Here is a 17,818-nt window from a genome sequence, read left to right as displayed (position 1 = left end):
CCACAAAATGAACAAATCATTTAATAGACAAGGATATCAATTAATATTCAAAACTTCTAACAACCTCGGCCTTATAATCAAAAACAAAAGTAATTCAACAAACCAAAGTCAAAATTCAAAATTTAACAATAGTGGAGTGAGTGTATTTAAATGTAACGATTGTCAAAACCACTATATTGGAACAAATCGGCCGATTCTTCAAAATTAGATTTAATGAACATATAAAAGCACTTAAGCCATCATAAAATTCAAAATATGTCGACCATTTAAATAACACCGGCCACACATACAAAAAATCGTAAACAATCATGAAATTTTACACACATGCAAAAATATCACTTATTGTCAACTTTAGAACATTTTGACATTTACAAAGCGCCACAAATTAATCCCAATGTATTATTAAATTAAAAAGACTTTCTAACAAAAATGTCATTATTTGATGATAAAACTTTTAAACTATATATATTTAACACATATAAAATACAACACGAAAATTTAATTACATTAAGGTAGTTCAATACATATGTCAATTAGGTTTCAATTATTTACTTCATGTACATTAACCTATAAGTACCTGAAGATGGATTCTTCGAATCCGAAATGTACATTGTACAAAAGAATCTACAAAAGTGTTCAAAGGTTTGAAATGTACAAAGTTCCACAATTAATCCAAATGTATTATTAAATTACAAAGATTTTCTAACACAAATTGAATTATTTGATAGACTTTTAAACTATATAAATTTATCATTATATAAAACTAAATACACACATTTAGCCACCAACGTAGTTAAAAACACATGTCAATTTGGTTTCAATTATTTATTAGCCTAATTTACCTTGACCTATAAGTACATGAAGATGAATTCTTCGAATCCAAAATTAGTTAAGCACCAAATTTAATTCAATTTTCAAATATTTTAAAGTTCTGTACTAACGATAAAAGTTATAGCATTGTATTTATGTTTGTAAAAGAGTAGGATTTAAATGCAATATAATTAATTATATGTTTTCTAAGGTTCGCTATCGACTCGACCACGGTGCTGTGAGCCGCGGAATAAGCTACCTGCGGCGATCGATTGAACGCCTTTTAGACGGAGCGTTCCGCTGAGGGAAGTTAATTAATTTTATTCATACAGTAGAAGGTGTCTAATGGGTAATAGCTACACCGAGACCTTGGAGCGGCTAATTTTAGCCCCTCTTTTATCGTTACACGGACAGTGGCGAGGACGTCACGCTCCGTTTTGGCGGGAAGGTGGGTCACGTGACATCATCTACTCCCGGTAACTGACAGACACCTCGACTCGCTTCCTTCTCTCTGGTAGCCACACGTCATCGTGACTATTACTGCCGATACAGGCAGTTAATAAATGGTTTATACGAAGTGTGTTGATTTGATGCCATGACCGCAACTACAGGACGGACGCATTTTAAATCATGTCTTAACAGAATACGTTATTAAAGGATAGGGATTGAATTCGGGCGTTATTTTTTTAGTTTCTACTAAATCAGTAATTTTAATGGGCGCATACATAGAGATCACTGGTATGGCGAAAAAATACTGGACAGCCGTATAATATTTTAGTTACTTAAAAATAATAATAATAATAATGAATGTGAAGGAAACAGGACGTTTCGGAAATTTGTGTTCAGTAATACAAAAAAACAGTAACACTACGTTTCGAGATCTGCAATCTGATCTCTTCTTCAGGTAAATAAGTAAACTGACACATAATTGCAAACCATACAAAGCGTTGTGACACGCGTAAGTCAGGAATCACAACCAACACGTTGTGTGTCAAACTTCATTAACTGTAAAACATGCACTTGACACACAAAGTGGTGGTTGTGACTGCTGACTTACGCGTAACACAACGCTCTGGTATGAGTGGTTTATTCTAACTTAATCTCTTATTTAAACTTAGGTTTCAATTGAATAAAGACACAATGCTCATCTTGGTACGATACGCCTAAAAATGTAATATATGAAGGCTAGAAGTAGTTCCAATCACGCCGAGAGCAATATGCTGTTCATGGATGGAGGAAAGTCTATTGCGGACCGAGTCAAGTGGTGTGGAGGCTAGAAGTAGTTTGTAGTGGCTGTATTCTACCAGTAGCGTATAAATCACCTAGAGCAATATGCTGTAGGAAAGTCTATTGCGGACCGGGTCAAGTGGTGTGGAGCTAGAAGTAGTTCCAATGTAGTGGCTGTATTCTATACGTCAAGTAATCACAAAGAGCAATGTAGTGGCTGTATTCTATAGCAATATGCTGTTCATGGATGGAGGAAAGTCTATTGCGGACCGGGTCAAGTGGTGTGGAGGCTAGAAGTAGTTCCAATGTAGTGGCTGTATTCTACCAGTAGCGTATAAATCACGCCGAGAGCAATATGCTGTTCATGGATGGAGGAAAGTCTATTGCGGACCGGGTCAAGTAGTGTGGAGGCTAGAAGTAGTTCCAATGTAGTGGCTGTATTCTACCAGTACTGTATAAATCACGCCGAGAGCAATATGCTGTTCATGGATGGAGGAAAGTCTATTGCGGACCGGGTCAAGTGGTGTGGAGGCTAGAAGTAGTTCCAATGTAGTGGCTGTATTCTACCAGTAGCGTATAAATCACGCCCAGAGCAATATGCTGTTCATGGATGGAGGAAAGTCTATTGCGGACCGGGTCAAGTGGTGTGGAGGCTAGAAGTAGTTCCAATGTAGTGGCTGTATTCTACCAGTAGTGTATAAATCACGCCCAGAGCAATATGCTGTTCATGGATGGAGGAAAGTCTATTGCGGACCGGGTCAAGTGGTGTGGAGGCTAGAAGAAGTAGTTCCAATGTAGTGGCTGTATTCTACCAGTAGCGTATAAATCACGCCCAGAGCAATATGCTGTTCATGGATGGAGGAAAGTCTATTGCGGACCGGGTCAAGTGGTGTGGAGGCTAGAAGTAGTTCCAATGTAGTGGCTGTATTCTACCAGTAGCGTATAAATCACGCCCAGAGCAATATGCTGTTCATGGATGGAGGAAAGTCTATTGCGGACCGGGTCAAGTGGTGTGGAGGCTAGAAGTAGTTCCAATGTAGTGGCTGTATTCTACCAGTAGCGTATAAATCACGCCCAGAGCAATATGCTGTTCATGGATGGAGGAAAGTCTATTGCGGACCGGGTCAAGTGGTGTGGAGGCTAGAAGTAGTTCCAATGTAGTGGCTGTATTCTACCAGTAGCGTATAAATCACGCCCAGAGCAATATGCTGTTCATGGATGGAGGAAAGTCTATTGCGGACCGGGTCAAGTGGTGTGGAGGCTAGAAGTAGTTCCAATGTAGTGGCTGTATTCTACCAGTAGCGTATAAATCACGCCCAGAGCAATATGCTGTTCATGGATGGAGGAAAGTCTATTGCGGACCGGGTCAAGTGGTGTGGAGGCTAGAAGTAGTTCCAATGTAGTGGCTGTATTCTACCAGTAGCGTATAAATCACGCCCAGAGCAATATGCTGTTCATGGATGGAGGAAAGTCTATTGCGGACCGGGTCAAGTGGTGTGGAGGCTAGAAGTAGTTCCAATGTAGTGGCTGTATTCTACCAGTAGTGTATAAATCACGCCCAGAGCAATATGCTGTTCATGGATGGAGGAAAGTCTATTGCGGACCGGGTCAAGTGGTGTGGAGGCTAGAGCTAGAAGTAGTTCCAATGTAGTGGCTGTATATCATAGCCCAGAGCAATATGCTGTTCATGGAGGATCTATTGCGGACAGGCTAGTAGTTCCAATGTAGTGGCTGTATTCTACCAGCAGTGTATAAATCACGCCCAGAGCAATATGCTGTTCATGGATGGAGGAAAAGTCTATTGCGGACCGGGTCAGGTGGTGTGCAGGCTGGAAGTAGTTCCAATGTAGTGGCTGTATTCTATCAGTAGTGTATAAATCACACCCAGAGCAATATGCTGTTCATGGATGCAGGAAAGTCTATTGCGGACCGGGTCAAGTGGTGTGGAGGCTAGAAGTAATTCCAATGTAGTGGCTGTATTCTATCAGTAGTGTATAAATCACGCCCAGAGCAATATGCTGTTCATGGATGGAGGAAAGTCTATTGCGGACCGGGTCAAGTGGTGTGGAGGCTAGAAGTAGTTCCAATGTAGTGGCTGTATTCTACCAGTAGTGTATAAATCACGCCCAGAGCAATATGCTGTTCATGGATGGAGGAAAGTCTATTGCGGACCGGGTCAAGTGGTGTGGAGGCTAGAAGTAGTTCCAATGTAGTGGCTGTATTCTACCAGTAGCGTATAAATCACGCCCAGAGCAATATGCTGTTCATGGATGGAGGAAAGTCTATTGCGGACCGGGTCAAGTGGTGTGGAGGCTAGAAGTAGTTCCAATGTAGTGGCTGTATTCTACCAGTAGCGTATAAATCACGCCCAGAGCAATATGCTGTTCATGGATGGAGGAAAGTCTATTGCGGACCGGGTCAAGTGGTGTGGAGGCTAGAAGTAGTTCCAATGTAGTGGCTGTATTCTACCAGTAGTTTGTTTTAATGGAGAAAGTATATTGCGGGAACCGGGACAAGTGGTGTGGAGGCTAGCTGTATTCTACCAGTAGTCGTATCAATCATCAATAAAGTTCGGACCGGGTCAAGTGGTGTTGAGGCTAGAATAGTTCCAATGTAGTGGCTGTATTCTACCCAGTAGCGTATCAATCACGCCCAGAGCAATATGCTGTTCATGGCAGTGGAGGAAAGTCCTATCGCATACCGGAGTGTCAGTGGTATGTAGGCTAGAAGTAGTTCCAATGTAGTGGCTGTATTCTAACCCAGGATAATCACGCCCAGCGCAATATGCGGATGGAGAAAAGTTATTGCGAGGCCTGGTGTGCAGGCTGAGTGGTGGTTGGAGGCTAGAAGTAGTTCCCAAATTAGTGCAGTGTTGCTATTTCATATGTCTATGTAGTGGTGTGGAGGCTAGAAGTATCATCACTATCCAGTCAGTGTAAAAATCCGCGCAGAGCAATATGCTGATGTTCATGGATGGAGGACCAGTGTAAGTATTCTACCAAAGTAGTGTATCAATCACGCCCATAGCGGACCGGGTGTCAAGTGGTGTGGTGGTATGGAGGTGGTGTGGTAGGCTGTAGAAGTAATTCCATTGTAGTGGCTGGGACTATTCTATTCTATCTTTAGTGATATCAATCACAGCCCAGAGCAATATGCTGTTCATGGATGGAGGAAAGTATTGCGGACCGGGTATTGCGGACCCGGGTCAAGTGGTGTGGGAGGCTAGAAGTAGTTCCAATGTAGTGGCTGTATTCTGTAACCAGTGTAGCGTAATCAATCACTGCCCAGAGCAATATGTGTTCATAGGAATGGAGGAAAGTCCTATTGCAAGAACGGGTTCAAGTGGTTATGGCAGGTCTAGAAGTAGTTTCCAAGGTAGTGGCTGTATTCTACCAGTAGCGTAATGTAAATCACGCCCAGAAGCAATATGATGTTCATGGATGGAGGAAAGTCTATTTGCGGACGGGTCAAGTGGTGTGTGTGGAGGCTGGAAAGTAAGTTCCAATGTAGTGGCTGTATTCTACCAGTAGCGTATCACAACCACGCCGGAGAGCAATATGCTGTTCATGGATGGAGGAAAGTCTATTGCCGGTCACCGGAGGGTCAAGTGGTGTGGGAGGCTAGAAGTAGTTCCAATGTAGTGGCTGTATTCTACCAGTAGCGTATAATCACGCCCAGAGAGCAATAATATGCTGTTCATTGGATGAGGAAAGTCTCTATTGCGGACCGGGTCAAGTGGTGTGGTGAGGCTAAGAAGTAATTCCAAGGTAGTGGACAGGCTGTATTCTATCAGTAGTGTATATAATCCCACGCCCCATAGCAATATGCATGGTTTCTGGATGGAGGCAAGTCTAATAAATGCGGGTACCGGGTCAAGTGGTGTGGAGGATAGATAAGTTCTCAATGTAGTGGCAGTAGTGTTTTACCAAGTAGGTGTATCAATCACGGCCCAGAGCAATATGCTGTATCAATGGATGGAGGAAAGTCCTACTTATGCGGACCGGGTCAAGTGGTTATGGAGGCTTAGAAGTAGTTCCAATGTAGAGTGGCCTGTATTCTTACCAGCAGTGTCCGTATAAATCACGCCCGCGCAATATGCATGTTCATGGATGGAGAAAAGTCTATTGCCGGTGTTCATGGATGTGGAGTTAAAATGTAGTTCCAAGTAGTGTCCCGAATAAGTTGCGGACGGGTCACAGTAGGTGCGGTCCCGGTCAAGTGGTGTGTAAAAGGGGCTCAGAAGTATTCCAATGTAGTGGCCTGTAATCTACCAGTAGTGTATAAATCATGGCTGGATATGCTGTTCATGGATAGAGGAAAGTCTATTCACGCCCAAAGTGGTGTGGTAGGCTAAAGTAGTTCCAATGTAGTGGCTGTATTTTCATAGTTGTATAAATCGCGCCGAGAGCAATATGCCATGGATGGAGGAAAGTCTATTGCGGACCGGGTCAAGTGGTGTGGAGGCTAGAAGTATGTTCCAATGTAGTGGCTGTATTCTACCAGTAGCGTATAAATCACGCCCAGAGCAATATGCTGTTCATGGATGGAGGAAAGTCTATTGCGGACCGGGTCAAGTGGTGTGGAGGCTAGAAGTAGTTCCAATGTAGTGGCTGTATTCTACCAGTAGTGTATAAATCACGCCCAGAGCAATATGCTGTTCATGGATGGAGGAAAGTATATTGCGGACCGGGTCAAGTGGTGTGGAGGCTAGAAGTAGTTCCAATGTAGTGGCTGTATTCTACCAGTAGCGTATAAATCACGCCCAGAGCAATATGCTGTTCATGGATGGAGGAAAGTATATTGCGGACCGGGTCAAGTGGTGTGGAGGCTAGAAGTAGTTCCAATGTAGTGGCTGTATTCTACCAGTAGCGTATAAATCACGCCCAGAGCAATATGCTGTTCATGGATGGAGGAAAGTCTATTGCGGACCGGGTCAAGTGGTGTGGAGGCTAGAAGTAGTTCCAATGTAGTGGCTGTATTCTACCAGTAGCGTATAAATCACGCCCAGAGCAATATGCTGTTCATGGATGGAGGAAAGTCTATTGCGGACTGGTCAAGTGGTGTGCAGGCTGGAAGTAGAACCAATGTAGTGGCTGTATTCTAGCAGTAGTGTATAAATCACGCCCAGAGCAATATGCTGTTCATGGATGGAGGAAAGTCTATTGCGGACCGGGTCAAGTGGTGTGGAGGCTAGAAGTAGCTTTGTTTTACCACTACTGTATAAATCACGCCGAGAGCACGTTATTGAACTTGGCCATGCAGTATGTTCGTTTCTGCCGTACTTAACGCTTCGTATGTATGATATACTTAGTTTCCTCATCACTGGATTTTCCACTCTGTATTAAAGCCTGATCAACTCTGAGTACTTTTATTGTAGTACATTAAATTGACTAAGTAACATCCATGACTACATATAAGCATTATGCAGGCAATTTGTTAATAAATAGGCTTTATATTATTACGGTGTACAAAATCAAACAAAATTTCTGGACAAACACAAGGCGAGTGGAATAGGGATGTTTGTCCCTATTCCACGCGCCTTGGGACAAACATACCTTCATTTACATTTCCCACCAAAGCTTTATTCACTGTTCCTCTTAATATTATGCGCTCTTTTGCTTTCTGCATTTATCTATGTTTTTAAACAAAGAAACATTAACAATTTTATATTTTCTACAAATGTACATAATTTTAATTTATGGAGTCATGTTTTGGGTGACTGCTTCTGAACCATCTTTGGTGACGGTTATTGTGCTTCAAAAAAAGCGCTTATGATTATTTACCGACGAGAGAAGGTTGGGACATTAACGTCGAAAGGGAGTCTTAACTTTGACCTCCCTTTATGTCAAATCAATCTTCACTTGCAATTTACATCAATTTCCACTTGTGGAGTCGCCTGATGATGAAACCTTTAGTTTCGAGAGGCCTCGTCCAGAAAATAAACCATATTGGAAATGTATTGTTTTATTAACATTTAGTACTGTTAAACCAATTGCTTCAAGAGTCTTCAGTGATCAAAGCTCTTCTAATAATCATTACTATATAATTCCTTGCATGACTCCACAAAGAGCTGTTGGGATCCGTTCCTTTAAATGGTGAATTACATAATTTTTCAGAATTTTAAACTGTTTTTCATAGTTTTAATAGTTGTGTGTACTTTATTTACTTATTATTTCAAGAAATTGTATTTTTGTATGTTATCACTACGTTTGAAGCATTGTAATATTTCCATGAATAATAAAGTATCCTATTCCATTCTTCCATGTAAAAATCTATATATTTGATGTTACGTTAAGTAGTTTTAAAATATTGTTAGTACTGGTTAGAACAACAAAATACAGACCATTATGTTTATGTTTAACGCCTATTTTTCTATATAAAGAGATTACGTTCCTTTTGACTTCCTCAATTTCTTACCTTAATTATTTTCCAGACTCGATACTCTTTCTCCCTGATATTTGCATAATTAAAACGTTTTTACGGGTTTAGATCCCACAGCTTAATCAATTCCTTCAATCAAGCTTATTCAATTTCCTTGATTCAAAGCTTAATCAATTATTGTTAATCAAACATAACAGAAAATTATGTTTGATCCGACTAGATTTCGGAGCAGCAATAGAAATTCATTAGTGTGATAAAATGGTAACACATTAGGAACATGGTGGGGAATATGGTAAAGATTCGATCACATTCTTTACGAAAGAGAGGGAAGTGAATTGAAGTCATCATTCCTAATTAATGATCCAATTTGTGGGACGTGTACACAACTAAAAACATAAAATGCAATGTTTAATCGTTTAAGCCCTTAAACTGTATCGAGGACCGTTAATAATTATATGTTGTTAAAAACTCGAAAATTAAGGTGATCTTTGGCGATAGGAATGAGTTGGAGATAAATTACAACATTGGGTATACACGACACAACAGTTCTACATGACTTCATTTCAAAGATACAACCATGATGTGAGAAATTTTCATAGCGATGATGGGAAAACCAGCTTGACTGAGAATTGGCACCCTAATTGGCGCAATGTCTACCAAGTCTCCGCCCAATTCAACGTTTTCCTAACACTACATATCTGACAGTATACATGTTATGAAGGGCAAAACAATGTAATGCTGTAAAAACAATTCGTTTATGGGACATTGTAAGGAATTTTTTAACTGGAACTCGAGTCACTTTTTTGCCATGTCCCCGTATGGGTTCAAGTTCAAATCATCTGTATTCAGTAAAATCATACAACACATAATACACTTGTTTATAGTTTCCATGCAACTCATAGGGTGCGCGTGGGATTAATGTAATTATTCTACAGTTATAACACAAATGTATATAATGTCCTTATGAAAGTAATTACGTGGTATACAACAATTATAACATGGTATACACAACATGATTATATGGTATACATAATATAACATGGTACACAACATTTATAAACTTCATAATCAATAACAAACAACAAAGTAAAAGGTTTAACAACAAATATGTAACATCGAATATCTTTTATGAATAGTGCAACAAATAACAACATGAACAACAAAAGTAGCCTACACAAAAATAAATATTATGTAATCCATTAATGTATCAATAATGAACAATAGCGTAAAAGATTAAACGAAAAGGCCAGAGTGGGTGTCATAAAAATTGCGTATACGAAGCAAACTATCAGTAGATATTACAAACATAAAATTGTTCATTTCCTTTTTGTGCCGAAACATCCAATTTGCTGACATTTAGTTTTGCAGCAAGAGTCCAAAGCCACAATTCCTACACTACCACTAATGCCGACTACTTATGTTCGCAATCGTAACCGAACCCAACACTCCCGTAGTGAGGACCGTGTACCATCTCCTCTGCGCGCTAAGTGACTTACTACACCGGCCTTGGCATTTACCGGGATGTGATGGGATGAGCCATTGTGCTGCCCTCTGACGACAGCGAGCCAAACTGTCAACGACTTCATTACCTGGTCGCCGTTCTCACTCCTGTGGCCTTTCGTGGTTAGTTGAGAGAGAGAGAGCAAGCCATTCCTTCAGTACCACAGATCTGTCACTAGATGCCAGAATTCTTATTGATCACAACGATATATCACAAACTAATCAATAGAATAAAAATGAAATTACAATAAAACATTTCTTAGTCGAGCTTTGAAATCTTTCGCTACATCCCAAATTATTCAACACAATCCGGAAGTGTTTTGATCACTTTGACATGTGGATCATGAGTTGTTCATGAGCGAGTGTTTTGTGAGACGGAATTCTCTAGGTTGCTCCTACATGATTTTCAAGCGATATTTAAAGTTAGATCTTAGACAAAGTATCGTGAAATCTGCATATCAAACAAACTATCCACTTTGAATATCCTAGATGTAAATGAAAAAAGAGGGGACCAAGAACCGATCCCTGAGATACACCGAACCCCATTTTCATTTTTTTAAACAACGAATTACAAATTTGGACACTGATACTTGTTTTCAAGAGAAGAATTAATACACGTATGGGGTAGACCCTAACACCTCAATATTCAAGTTCACACAACAGTGTAGCATGATGAATACTGTGGAAGGCCTTAGACAAATCCCAAAGAAATTGAGTGGCTAGTCTTGTCAATCAAATCCCTTGATCACAACGTCCACAAGTTTATTTATTACATCAATTGTAAACTTTCGGAACCCATTTCGCTGGGTGAAATATTTCGAGTTGCACATAGTGCAACACTACTGAGAAAAAGAGTCAAAAACTGTACTGAAAATTTTACAAATCTGGAATGAAGGAGATTTTCAACTCGAGTAATTAGTTATGTGAAAACAATGAACACGAAAAAGGACTTAGATAATTAACATTTTGTCATGTTTATGGTGTTCATCACGATTGCAGGAGTGAAGAGATTGGCAATGAATGACCTGCCCTGGGACTCGATAATTCTTGCTTCAAGATCGTTTGGCATATACACCGTTGTTTTCTTTACTGTGTTGATTCGTCCATTGGCCACAAAGATTTCAGGGTATCAACAAACGGATCACCCGCTACGAATATTTGACAGAAAATTTTTTGCAGAGTTTGTGATGTAACAATTCAGATCCAGTTCAAACTTTCCTGTCACACTCCTCTTCCTGTTTCCTTTCAACAGTGACAACGCCCCGAGTGACAGGGACCTTGAATCTCCTATCCGGTTCCTACACAAAATCCTACTATGGAAACGTGAGATCAGGTGAGGCTGGGTTAGCCTACATTAGTCGAGTAGGAGAGCGAGTACGAAGGCGAGTTAGGACACGACTGTCAACTCGCCTCATGTGCAGAGCTGAGTGATTGAGTAGTTCTGGCGGGAAAACAGTCACTCGACCATTATCACATCTAGAGATATGTCATAATGATTTCAGTTCTTGTTTAGATGACATGCCGTTTTTAATCTCTTAGGTCAGGAAGATGAATAAACCCCTCAGTGCACTTAGTTTTAAAAGGACCTAAGCGCTTTCTTGCGGATATTCAGGAAAGGTGAAGTTGGGGGTAGGGGTAGGAGCCGCCTCCTATCAGTCCGTTTAGCCACTTTGGAAGAAGGGCAGGCAGCTCTGTACAGCCTCTCCAGTCAAACAGGTAGAGGTCACATGCCCTTTATATCCAGGCTAACACTTAGGGAGCCCCACCAAATCCATCAGCCATTCTCCGCAGTTAACTACTGCGATCTATGTACCCTTGTACTCCAATACTTCCGGTTAGTACTCCCAATATTTGCGGTCAGTACTCAAAATCAGCACTCAAAATATTTGCGATTAGTACTCCCAATACTTGCGGTTAGTACTCCCAATATTTGCGGTTAGTACTCCCAATATTTGCGGTTAGTACTCCCAATATTTACGGTAGTACTCCCAATATTTGCGGTTAGTACTCCCAATATTTGCGGTTAGTGATGTGTCGCCCTGGACATCCATAAGGTTGTCCAGATTTAAGATGCAAACGTCGACTTTTGTTGTACCCAGTGCAGGGTCAACTGGAAAGTATAAACCAGCCTGAATTGAACCCCCTGGGGATGTAGCTTATTCTACATGGGAGATAATATAAAAGATGCATCATGAGTGACCTTAATCTGTTTAAACACAGATCTTTCAATCCTGTAAAATAGAATGTACAAAAAAATCACCTTACAGTATGAGACATACACATCTAGAGAGTCCAGTGGCGGCAATCGACCCTCCACTGTGAGAAGAAAATGTTATCACCAATTCCTCCAGTTGATTGGAAGAAACAGCAAACATTTAATAAAAAAACAACCCTAGGAAGCCTCGGATTAATATGTAACTGGACCACAAGTTTACCTACTACTGTTGTACCTTTGCGTTACGCACATGAAAAAGATGAACGAGATGTACGAAGGCTCGCGCTGTGGGTCAACGAATTCACCCACAGCACCAAGAAACAGTACGACTTCAGTGACTCCAAGATCCGCCATGCGTCTCTTGTTACATCAATATTGCAATGCGTATTCCCTCGTCCCGACGTCAACCGAATACATTTGGCAGAGGTAGAGCGCAGCGGCCGCCTCAAGGCCTTCGAGTGTTGAGTCCATCAGGCGGGGAATGCCGGCGGGCGGTCTGTTTCCCCCGCACACGCCGAAATCGAGCGAGCCGACCCGTGGGGCATTAACATTAACATTAACTATTGACGCGATAAGTAAGGTAACAGCTCCTAACGAGCGCGTGGCCGGCCCGGCGATAGAACGTTCTAATTAACATGTTAATGAGTGCGAGTGGTTCCCACGGCGATGTGGAGGCTGGCCACCCGTCGGGCCCTGTGAGAGGCTAGAGCGCCCTGTGAGAGGCTATTGCAATAACGATTAATGATCGTGACTCTCATGCTGCTGTTTTAGTTAACTGATTCCGCAACGATTCTAAGGAGAGAAGAGGGAGACCTGCTAGCGTGTACCAACGCGCAGAAAGGCAAGAAATGTGTTCGAATTTGTGGAACGAAAATTAAACATTCATTTAGATACAATACTCTAACAGTTTTCCTTCCAGACTAAAAGAAATCTGAATCTGAAATTTTTACTGTTGTGGATCATAAAATGAACAATATTTAAATATACATATACATGAGGCCATCAATTTAGTAAATAAAGTTAAACCACTAAAGATTTCTTTGTTTGAAGTTCGTTTTTGACGATGGAAGGATTGTGAGGATCCTTTTCCGGACATTTGGACATTGTAGGTGGTTTGTCGACGAATGCAGACCTATGTGACCTGTATTCTGTAGTTCTGTTTTTATAATTAGTGTTATGTTTAGTTTTTTAACAAGAGCATGTCTTAGAGTTAGTAAAGTTGACACACAACATGGTGGTTGTGATTCCTGACTTACGCGTGTCACAACGCTGTGGTATGATTTGTTTATTTTGACCTAGCGTGTAATGTTAGGTCAGTTATTTACCTGAAGAAGATATCTGATTGCAGATCTCGAAACGTAGTGTTACTGATTTTTTTGTATCACTTAACGACTGAAGATTTCATTACTTTTTATAACACACATCTGATCGACAATCAGCCAATAATTTCGTTGGTTATTCCATATAAATACAGTGAAGAAGACTCCGTCCATAGTTTAGAATACTTATTTCGTATTCTTGAGAGGTACTAACCCAAACTACGCCGGCTCCCAGGTGACCCCTGACAATGTCAAGGCGAGCGACAGAGCGGGAGTACTCGGCCCAAACGGTGAATCAAGTGTTATCTAATTCGCGGGAGGAACATCTGAGACGAGAAGGTGAGCGGGGTACGGGGAGGGGTGGGAGGGGGGCGGTCACGTGACTTGTAGCGGGCAGGTGAAAGGAAGACAAGACACATAGTACAGGTGCTGCAGGTGCAGGCGACCAGAGATGAGCCAACAGTGGCGTAATCTCTTGCTTCATACTCGACTACTCGGCCTGGTCTACCGCAGCACCACTCCTAGTGGTAGTTTATACACCGACACACGTCAGTAAATCATCGGCTAACGTAGCTTAACTTCCTACAGATCCAGCAGTCCAGTGCAAAGTGAAGAACTATTCCCTGGAAAATTCACTTTAGCGTGTTTGTAATTGTGAATTCACTAAATCCATTTTCATTTTTTGATTTGTTCCCTGATAAACAAGATATACCAACATCTCTATGTAGAGCTTTAATTACTTCCATAAAGTTTTCAGGTTACGTTCACAAAGATATGTAAATTGTACGATAAATTAAATCAAACTCTTATTGCACCTCTGCATTGTCCACACAATGTTTACGCTTTTCTGTCACAGTAATGTACAGAACGGTATGCAATACATTTTGAAACAAACTATAAAATTCCCTATAGACTGTAGTTTTCTTCCTAGAAAAAGTTTCATCCATACCACGCATACTACGCAAGGCAGACAGATGAATGTATTAATCTTAGTTATGAACCCTTTTAGGGAAGGACACAAGTTAAACACCAAGAGTGTTGTATGTAAATAACCTTTAAAATTATATTCATTTTCCATACACCGATAAAGGACTGACAACTCGAGATGAGGGTTTTCAAACTCTCAAGACTGTAGAGTACGCTAGCTGCATATTGCGAACCAGTTATAAAAGAGCTCGCATGTACGCATGCGCAGGCCGCCATTGCCGTATCTCGTGCCCCACACCACTTACTACTTCTGGTTTATTGTTATTGTCAAATTGAACGCGAGTCCTCTCACTCTTCACACAGGATGAAACTGAAGTCATTAGTACACTCGTTGTTTGCAACCAAAACGTCAGTAAGTAATGCTGTATTTGAATCAGGTTCACATATCACCATTAACATAATACGGACTTTGAAAATGTACAATAACGGTCGGCAAATTTATTCCAGTTGAAAAAGCCTTTTGACGAGGTTTCAAAGTAACTCTTAAGTGCGACACTAATATTGTCAAAGAGTTTGAAAAATACATTCCTATAAACAGAACATCTTGTGTTATAGTCGTACAATAAACAATTATTCTGGAAGATAGAATTTTCAATGAAGGCCCGACCCGTTTCCTTAGCTTGTATAATTATGATTAACGTCTATTTCTAAGCTAGTCATTTTGACGTTACTTACATGATACTTTAACGTTTCAGCTAATATCATCGTTTATTTGGTATACAACGCTAAATAAAGTAAACTATATTTTGATGAATTAAAATATAATAGTTCTTACTAATTGTACTTTTAATTACCATAACAAGTACCCGGGGGGGGGGGCATGAGATGCACTGTGGCCCTGAAGCCCTTAATACGACCCTGTGGGAAATGCTCCACTTCGTCTCGCACGAAATCTATCACGTTCGCCCGGCAAAGACCAACTTCCCAGTCCTGTGGTACACCTAATAATGTAATATACCATTTGAGACCTACTGCTGATTTGATCTAAGTAACCTAATCGAATTTTAGAGGAAACCGTAACAGCTACATGATTGTTATGTAAATATATGACATATATGCAAATACACAGTTTCTCAGTTATCAGTAAATATTTTAATTTTAATTTTATATTCCACATTATAAAGAGTGTTATAACTTGAAATAAAAGGACTGGTTCAACGCGCTCGCATTCCAAAATACGCAGTACTAACGGAAAATGCTAGTCTATACTGGGTTCAGTCTATTGAGAGTGAACACTGCCTACCTTGACGTGGTAGCAGGCCGGTGCAACAGCAGTGCAACTTAAATGCTCGTATTCATTTTGGATACTTCGGATTGCGTAGTTACAACAATTACAGGTAAAACGTACCTCGTCGTACAATACGATATTAGATAGGTACGACTAGGTACATTTTAGCCTACAACCGTTGAAAACTATTCTCACTGACATGAGCCCATGAAGAAAGTCAGCTCCTTCATTTATGTTACGAAGAGTGATCAATGGTTTACATGTCTCAATCGAAATTCTGAGAATTCGTAAAGTCCATGTTGACTTTTTTACTTGTCTCACTGAAATTCTGAGGATACGTAAAGTCCACGTGGACTTTTTTTAGTTTTCTTACCGAAATTCTGAGGATACGTAAAGTCCACGTGGACTTTTTTAGTTTTCTTACCGAAATTCTGAGAACTCGAAAAGTCCACGTGGATTTTCTCCGGTCCCTATCTCCAATTGGACACAACCCCAGATTATCGCTGCGCTGTAGGCGGGGCATCACTCGCGGTTAATTGTGGTTTATGAAGAGCTGATTTCCTTGCAACCCAGTTTCATAAATTATGAACTTCTCACAAGAATGGAGTGTAGATATCTACTGGATTTTCACAGAGAAGCGGAAATCCCTCTCCCCACTACACATATCTGTACCTGTTAACGCCTTTGAATAGATTATTGGAAATGACGTTCTATGGTCGCGTTAACGAGCCTGTGGTGTGAAGCAGAGGGGAACTCCCGGCCTGTGTCGCCTGGCCTGCCTGCGGTCACGGATACAGGCGGGAGTTTATACAGGTTACAGCGCGTGAACAATGGACTGCCCACGCACCCTGACCTCGCGTAAATATGCTGATGACTATCCTGACCCGCGGAGTCGGTTGACTTAAGGACAGCTGACTTTCCGCTGGTTGACTTTCACCTTCCGTGCGAACTCGCAGTGTGCTGCTGCTCAGGGCCAACAACCTCACCCACTCTGCTCCACTCGGCTCCTTCTCGTTTCCAACACTCGGTCCCTCACTGGAAACTACACTATTTTCGGCAAAATTAACTGAATTGTTGGTGTTCTGCTGCTATTATCTTTCTATATGTTCGATATGCCACAGCAGCAGGAAATAGGTACCTCCTGCGCACGCACTAAAAACTTCAAACACTTCACCACATTATTTGGAATCTCTCGAGTGGTGTGACTACTCCTGCTTCTGTTCTTAATGAAAACCCCAACAAGTGATGGCGGCAAGGATATTGATGAACGATGGGCTTGTAAACGATGAACGATAACGGTATGAAACTACCAACATCGATACTTGGCGACCGACGAGGGCGGGAAAGAAAAGAGGAAATAGCGAGTTTCCCAAATACGTTGGTTTGGAATACGTCGGCCTAACCACCGAGAATCCTGGATAAAGAAACCATCGGTTTTAATCTTTCGATAGTAAACCATTAATTTAATACAGAACTATCGATGTTTGATATCCAACAAAACATGGTTCCCCAAGCGGTTACGATTTGTGTCACCGGTACAACGTTATCAGTCAGTAATACGAACGGGTTTAGTAGTAAATGTGCTCGGAAAACAAAGTTGTATACATCCAGCGCACATTCATCTACAATATTAGATCAAGAGATCATCGATTTTTCTTTCGATAGTAAACCATCGATTCAATACAGTTCTATCGATGTGTGATACCCAACACAACAGATTCAATGTGACTGATCATCGATACAATGTAATCAGTCACTAATACGACCGGACTGGGAAAGCTGTTAAGTTTATATACATCCAGCACACGTGATTTTGCGAAAAAAAAGTACTCAGAGTTAAACTGAAATTACATGAAGTTTTATCTAGAGAGATCGCACTGGTGCTCAAATGTTACTCAGTTTTCAAATCACAATATTATCCCAAGTGAAGTGGTTTACGGACTACGAATATCTCTGGTGATGATCATAATGAATTTTTTAACCTCTTAAGTACATTCATTTCACATAGTTCAATACTTTGTATAGAGGAAGGTGGTCTATGAAGGATTTCGGGATTCCCGGACCGAGAGTCCAAATCTACCTCTTAAGAGTTTCGAGCCATCGTGATATGTGGTGGGTCGGACTAAGAGTCAAAATGTATCTTTTTGCTCT

This window comes from Homalodisca vitripennis, chromosome 2 (genome assembly GCF_021130785.1).
Source record: "Homalodisca vitripennis isolate AUS2020 chromosome 2, UT_GWSS_2.1, whole genome shotgun sequence".
In the NCBI taxonomy this organism is placed as follows: domain Eukaryota; kingdom Metazoa; phylum Arthropoda; class Insecta; order Hemiptera; family Cicadellidae; genus Homalodisca; species Homalodisca vitripennis.
The sequence above is the reverse complement of the archived record's forward strand: the minus strand, read 5'-3'. Positions refer to the sequence as shown.